This window comes from Anomaloglossus baeobatrachus, chromosome 3, assembly GCF_048569485.1.
Source record: "Anomaloglossus baeobatrachus isolate aAnoBae1 chromosome 3, aAnoBae1.hap1, whole genome shotgun sequence".
In the NCBI taxonomy this organism is placed as follows: domain Eukaryota; kingdom Metazoa; phylum Chordata; class Amphibia; order Anura; family Aromobatidae; genus Anomaloglossus; species Anomaloglossus baeobatrachus.
The window spans coordinates 385244198-385252237 of NC_134355.1; positions in this window are offsets into that span (position 1 = coordinate 385244198).

The window sequence follows — 8040 nt, forward strand, 5'->3', positions numbered from 1 at the left end:
TTCTCGGCTGTTGGAGGCAATTTTATGCAACCTCAGGTTGGAAAGAGCAAGCATTTCTTGAGCCCTTTATAGGAGACTGATTGCAGCCTCAGTTGTTAGTGTGGACTTCAGGCAGTCGTCTACGTAGAAGTCTTTTCAATGAAGGATCTGATATCTGACCCATACTTTTCTTCGCCCTCTTTAGCGGAATTTCAGAGGCCTTAGATAGCGACTGCCGGGCAAGGACTGTTCCTGAAGAAGTGTACCCTCCTATGGTACTCTGCGATGTCTTTACCGGGGTATTGTTGCGATACCTGAAGAACTTCAAATAGTTTCTGTGTTCTTCTTTGATAAGAAAACAGGGGAACATCTGTTGTATGTCAGCTATAAATGCTACCGTATCCATGCAGAAATAGAGTAGTACTTCTTGGAGTCTGTTATTGAGGTCTGGGCCCGACAGTAGGAAATCATTCAATGAGACGTCTTTGCATTTGGCTTTTTTGGATGGTACACACCGAAGATGGGTAAGTACCAACACTCCTTGAAGTCTCGAAGCGCAGGTGGAACCTCCGCGTGGTTGTTCTGTAAATTCTTCTCCATGAAGGTAAAGAAATGTTCTTTTGTCTCAGGTGACCTCTAAAGTTTGTGCTTGAGGGAGATGAAGCGACTGTAGACCATTTCCCTGTTGTTGGGTAGGCGTCGTCTTTGAGGTCGAAATAGTAGTGGTGCGACCCGACTGTTCGATTTGTCTTTGACTATTTCTCGATCCATGGTGTCCAAGAACATCCTGTCTTCTATGGACATCACTGTCTTGTTGTCTTCCTTTGTCCTGTGGAAGACTGCACACCCTATGTGTTTTCGTTCACCTTCACTAGCGTGGTCTTCGTTGGAAGGGACCGAGAAAGGGCAAGGCAGAGGAGTGCGACACGGTAACTCATTTACCAGCAAACTATTCTGACATGGCTGGAGGAGAGACGGGCGCCCATTTTTTAATGTGTTGGTGAGCATACTGTTGACTGAGGTTGCCTTGTGTGTTCCTCTTAGACAGACGTCTCCTATAATGACCCATCCAAGGTCGAGCTTCTGTGCATATGGAGCGTTTTGGAAGCCTTTGATGTATTCTCTAGCCTTGTGGACTCGTAATATATATCTCTTCCCAAGAGTAAAGCTATTGGGGCTTCTGGGTCCAACTCAGGTATCAGGTGAGCTATACGCTTCAGATGAGGGTGATGAGTTGCTACCTCAAGGTATCTCAGACCAAGTTGTCGGGAATCTGATTGCACTCCAGTTTGGTTGGTAACGAAAGACACATCTGGCCATCTACAGAGTCCACTTTTTATCCAATTGCTTTCCTCCCCGCCATCTCAACAGTACCTGCTCACGTCTTCAAGGAGTAGGGAGAATCGGGGCCTACAATGCTGAAGTTGTCGAAGAAGATGGATGTGCCTAGAGACCTGTTTCTCTGGTAATCCAGGATTGCATATACTGTATCTTGATCGCTTTGTCCCTATGACCTGCTGGGTAGACTCGGACAATGCAGATTTTTGAACAGGATCTTCGTCCTACGGGTCCTCCGCAGATCTCGGTATATTGAGAGGTGACCTGAGTGGAGTCCACATCAGTATCCTTCTGCTTTGCATTGCGCTCCTCTGTTTGCGACAACACTCATGGGGGTGGTCCAGGGTGTAAGGCTGTATTGTGATCTGTGCCGCTGCATTCTGCACATTCCACGCTAGCTTCACAGTTCCTGGCGAGGTGCGATGTTGTAGCACAGCATGTGAAGAAGATGTTGTTTTCTTTGAGGAAACCTTTGCGATCCTCTAAAGACTTCTCCCTGAAGACTCTGCATTTTAGTAGAGTTTGCAGTTTCCTGTGTAGGGGACACTGCTTACTGACATTTTGAGGTCTGTTCTCTTCTGGAGGTTGCTTACTAGCATGTTGAGAAGGTCCTGTGAAAACAATATTAGTTTTATGGACTGCCATGGGTATCCTACTGAGTTTGACACCGGAGGTAGTGGGACACGACAGGGTGAAGTCAAAACTGGGGTCATTTCTGACTTTAGCTTGTTGCACAATGAATTCTACAAATACAGTGAAAGGAGGAAAAGGCACGTTATGCATTTGCTTGTACCGTGAACCGCATGTGACCCCCTTTTCCTGTAGGTTGTCAGGAAGTTTCCCTACTATCGGATTAACTCCCCTGGCAGTGTCCAGGAATGCCAATCCGGGCAAATGTCACGCTCCCGATACCTCAGCACCGCTCCTTACCCACTGACCCGGTCACACCATCCCAGCACCGCTCCGTGACCACTGATCCTTTCCACGTGTCCACCGGTCATGGCTACCGCCCCCGCTCGTGCTCTCCTGTGTTCTGTTCCTGGTCTCAGGAGTCTGACTCTGACTAATGCCTCTGTATAGGACCAGGCCGCGCCCACTCTCCTGGTCTTATAGGCCCAGCACACCTGAAGCAGGAAATGACATAGGGCTGTGCTGGGTATATAAGACTTGCCTTTCCATGTGGGCAGGGCCTGATCAACGTGTCTTGAAGCCTTGTCTTGTGAGCTAGGTGCTCAGGTCCCCTTGTGCCGTGTCCTGGACTACTGTTTGTCTTTCCTACCCGGCACCTGTACCAGTACACCGTACAGTCTTAGGAACTCCGTGACCCCAGTGACTTTGTTCTTCCCGTCCCCTGTGGGACGCGGCTCCCGTCCCGGCCACACCAGTGCTCCGGCTGCCGTGTACCCTGCCCCCCGGTGGTGTGCTCAGTCCAGCGGATCCACATCCTGGGTCTACCAGTCCTCCCGGTCCTGACAGATTGATCAGGCCATGGATCCCGCTGGAGCACAAACGTCTGAGCTGGCGGAACTATGCCAGGAACTGGTGCAACAGCGTGAAACCTTACACTGCATACTGAAGTTCCTGACGTCTGTGGACCACTGGTTGTACACATTACAGACCGCCGCCTCGTCTCAGTCCACGCAGCAAACTGTATCTGGATCCGAACCTGTTGTCTCCGCAGCCTCGCAACTTCGCCTCGCTGCTCCACCTCGGTATGCCGGGGACCCCAAGAACTGCCGGGGGTTTTTGAACCAGTGCTCGCTGCACTTCAAATTACTCCCGCACCTCTTTGCTTCCGACCAAGCCAAGATAGCCTTTGTGATGTCCCACCTGGAAGGCGAGGCGTTGGCCTGGATAAATCCGTTGTGGGAGAACGAGGATCCGGTGATGACCGACATCCGGGAATTCCTTCAGGCTTTTCGAAGTGCCTTTGATGAACCGGGACGCACTACCGCGGTTACCTCCTCGCTCCTCCGGCTACACCAAGGAACCCTGACGGTGGGCCAGTACGCCATCCAGTTTCGCACGCTTGCCTCCGAGCTAGGCTGGAACAACGAGGCATTGACGGCAGCCTTTTGGGAGGGCCTGTCGGGCCGTATTAAGGACGAATTAGCCGGTCGTGACGTTCCCCGTACTTTGGACGCTCTGATATCCCTAGCCACCCGGATTGACCTCCGTTTCCAAGAGCGAACCAAGGAAGTATCCAGGGAGAAGCGACCAATCCGTCACATCTCCGTTCCGCAGAGGTCTACCGTTCCCCCGCCACTGCCGTTCTGCGATTCTACTCCTGAACCAATGCAAATTGACTGACTGAGCCAAGCTGAGCAACGCCGAGCAGAGCGACTTGCCCAGGGCCTGTGTTTCTATTGTGGAAGCGGTTCACATCTCCTCCGCTCATGCCCTGAGAGACCAGGAAGACCCCGAGTCCAAGGGATGCTGGGAACCGCCACCCTTGGTACTGGAATCCCCTCAGTCCCAGTTACACAGACTGTCCAAGTTACGACTGAAAGGGTCCGGTTCACGGCAGAGGCTCACATCGATTCGGGGGCAGCGGGTAATTTCATTCTACAAGCTACAGTGGACCGTTATCAAATACCGGTCATCCCGCTTGCTAAACCCCTTTGGTTCGCCTCCGTGGACAGAAAACCACTATACGAACCCGTCCGGTACACCACCGAACCCGTAAGACTCCGTGTTGGTGCTCTGCACACTGAGACTATTGCTTTGTATGTCATCCCGAGAATGACTCCCGCGCTCCTGCTGGGTCTGCCCTGGCTACAACTCCATGACCCTGACATCAGTTGGCGCTCTGGCGCAATCACTCGTTGGAGTCCGCTGTGCCAGGATAACTGTCTACAGCCTGTTCCTCGGTCCCTGTCACCTGGGCCTGTCATGTCGCAACAGGAGGAAGAAGTGACGATGCAGTCCAGCGCCGTACCGCAACTCCTGTCTCTTGTACCTGTGGTGCCACCGGAACCAGAAGAGGAGACGACGCAGTCCAGCGTCGTACCACAACTCCTGACGATTGAGTCCTTGGTACCACCGGGCCCTGAAGAAGAAACGACGCAGTCTAGCGTCGCCCCACCGTCCCTGGATATTGAGAATTTGATGTCACCGGCCACTGAGGATGAGACACTGTCCTGTACCCGGTCCGAGATGCCCGATCCGATCGTCTACAACCCCAGTCCTGCTTCTGTCTGTCCCCCGCTTCCCGTTGCCCCCGTTACCCCCGTTGCCACTGCTGGTAGATCTTCGGCTACGCGTCGTGCGGCCAAGAAGGCGGTATGGGGTCAGCGGTCCTTCCCCGCCTTTGCGTTGGGTCCTGGTCCGGTGACTCGATCCGGGCTGCCCCTGGGGTACTGTGCACGAAGGGGGGGGCATAGAGGGGGGGTACTGTCACGCTCCCGATACCTCAGCACCGCTCCTTACCCACTGACCCGGTCGCACCATCCCAGCACCGCTCCGTGACCACTGATCCTGTCCACATGTCCACCGGTCACGGCTACCGCCCCCGCTCGTGCTCTCCTGTGTTCTGTTCCTGGTCTCAGGAGTCTGACTCTGACTAATGCCTCTGTATAGGACCAGGCCGCGCCCACTCTCCTGGTCTTATAGGCCCAGCACACCTGAAGCAGGAAATGACATAGGGCTGTGCTGGGTATATAAGACTTGCCTTTCCATGTGGGCAGGGCCTGATCAACGTGTCTTGAAGCCTTGTCTTGTGAGCTAGGTGCTCAGGTCCCCTTGTGCCGTGTCCTGGACTACTGTTTGTCTTTCCTACCCGGCACCTGTACCAGTACACCATACAGTCTTAGGAACTCCGTGACCCCAGTGACTTTGTTCTTCCCGTCCCCTGTGGGACACGGCTCCCGTCCCGGCCACACCAGTGCTCTGGCTGCCGTGTACCCTGCCCCCCGGTGGGGTGCTCGGTCCAGCGGATCCACCTCCTGGGTCTACCAGTCCTCCCGGTCCTGACAGCAAATCTCCTTCCTCCTGGGCAACCTGTAACTCTATCAATAAATCATTCAGTTCTCTAAGTTTTTGATAACCTTTAGGCCAAGTCTTAGGGAAATCATCAACTCTTTGGTATAAAACATTTTCTATGACATCTATGGACCCATAGCATTCATCAATTCTTTCCCCCACCTTGCGTAGGCCTGTGGCTGGATGTTTTATATTAATGTCTCTTAGTTGTTTGGCATGCTCAGCCGACTCTTTCTCAAGCCACTTTACTAGGACACCTCGCTAAAAGAAAGACCCAAGACTTTGATGGCATTCTGGAAGAAGGCTCTCCACGACCTGTAGTTTTCAGGATGATCGATGAACTTTACAAATCCTTTGGTGACCAGCTCTGGCCGAGCAAAAAACTTTGCAAAGTCCATGGTGGCTTGGTTAGCGCCACAATGAGCTGGTGTCCTGTTGTCGTGCTGCATGTGTGGTGAGAGATCATACCTGTTAGGAGCTTCAGTCTCAGGGAAGTCTGCATAATACCGTTTTGAAGCAAAGGGTGTCCCTCTAAGTCAGAATTCAGGTGGTAACTTTTGTTGTGTAGAACTGTAGTTGTGGTCGATGTCGATCTGTTGCATACTTTCTTGCTTACAGTACTGCAGTTCAGGTTGAGATCTCTGATAGTCGGAATAGTCTGATCGGTGTCAGAGATAAGGGTTGTCATCTATTCTGGGATGCTGGTAGACGTACTCTAAGACATGTTGGGTTGGATCCTGTTGCTCTACGTCTGGTCCAAGTACATTGCTGCGTTCCTCAGAATCAGGATACTCTACGGCCTCCAGGAATTCTGCTTTGGCTATTGCAGCTGCTGCCTCCTTTTCTACAATAGGCTTTTCCAGAGAGGCCTGTAGGCGTGCTTTCTCAGCTTCTTGTTCTGCTAGCAAGCATGTTCTTTCTGCTTGCAGGCGTGCGCTTTCTGCTTCTCGGTCTGCCTGCAAGCGTGCGCTTTCTGCTTGCAGGTGTGCACTGTCTGCTTCTCGATCTGCTTCTCTTAGCTTTAGTTGCATCTCTTGTGCAGCGAAGGAGGCCTCAGCTTCTGCATGAGCGATTGCAGCGAACTCTTTCACTGAAGACTTGTTAGAGCAGCTTGCTCGGGACCTTGTCCTGACTGAGGATGCCTGGGTCACAGACATTGTGCGCTCAGCTGTGGATTGCTGATAACTTGAGCAGGAAAACTAAGTCTATGCGTGAATGGCAAGGTGTCATGCTTGCTGGGGAGGGCTGTGCTCTTGTTCCCTGTGGCTGTATGGTGGTTGCTGTAGTACCTGTATGCAGTGCAGTGTGGGTAGTAGCGGTCCCATGTAGTCTATTCAACTATCTCCTGCGGTCTTTGTCTGTTTTTACTGTTCTGTCTTCTTTCACTTAACGCTGTGAATATCTGGCATACTGCTAAACTCTCGTTCACATTTCCAATAAACAGACTTTAGGAGTTCAGTAGTCTTGATTTTTTTAGCTGCTAAAGTGAACTTAATAGAAGAATATGCAGCATATACGGAATATATTGCATATCCGGAATACGTGGTGTATACAGGTAAAAACTATAACAAGAAAGTAATCACAGTCAGTACAGAATAAAGTACAGTGATAACACAGCTCAACATTACATAAGATACAGTTATAATGAGAATCTGGTGCAAAGGTCGCCTGCAGCTGCTTCACACATACAGAATCATGTTTATATAGGCAGAGCAGGGACAGCACTCAGGTGTAGAATTACAATGTACAATGCATTCAATACACACAGTCTTCTACCCAAGATTCTAACACAAGAATAAAGCTGGGTTCACACTAAGCGACAGCGACAACGACGTCGCTGTTACGTCACCATTTTCTGTGACGTAACAGCGACCTTGTAAGTCGCTGTTATGATCGCTGCTTAGCTGTCAAACACAGCGACGCAGCAGCGATCATAACGTCGCTACATGTGCAGAGAGCAGGGAGCCGCGCACACTGCTTAGCGCTGGCTCCTTGCTCTCCTAGCTACAGTACACATCGGGTTAATTAACCCGATGTGTACTGCAGCTACATGTCACAGTGCAGAGAGCAGGGAGCCGCGCACACTGCTTAGTGCTGGCTCCTTGCTCTCCTAGCTACAGTACACATCGGGTTAATTAACCCGATGTGTACTGCAGCTACATGTCACAGTGCAGAGAGCAGGGAGCCGCGCACACTGCTTAGTGCTGGATCCTTGCTCTCCTAGCTACAGTACACATCGGGTTAATTAACCCGATGTGTACTGCAGCTACATGTCACAGTGCCGAGAGTAGGGAGCCGTGCACACTGCTTAGTGCTGGCTCCTTGCTCTCCTAGCTACAGTACACATAGGGTTAATTACCCGATGTGTACTGCAGCTACATGTGCACAGAGCAGGGAGCCAGCACTAGCAGCGAGAGCGGCGGAGGCTGGTAATGAAGGTAAATATCGGGTAACCAGGGAAAGGTCTTCCCTTGGTTACCCGATGTTTACAGTGGTTACAGCTTTCCGCAGCTGCCAGACGCCGGCTCTTGTTCCCTGCTCGCTTCATTTCGTCGCTCTCTCGCTGTCACACACAGCGATGTGTGTGTCACAGCGGGAGAGTGACGACCAAAAAATGAAGCAGGACATTCAGCAACGAGCAACGACCTCACAGCAGGGGCCAACTCATTGCTGGATGTCACACACAGCGACAGCGACGGGACGTCGCTGCAACGTCACAGAAAATGGTGACGTAGCAGCGAC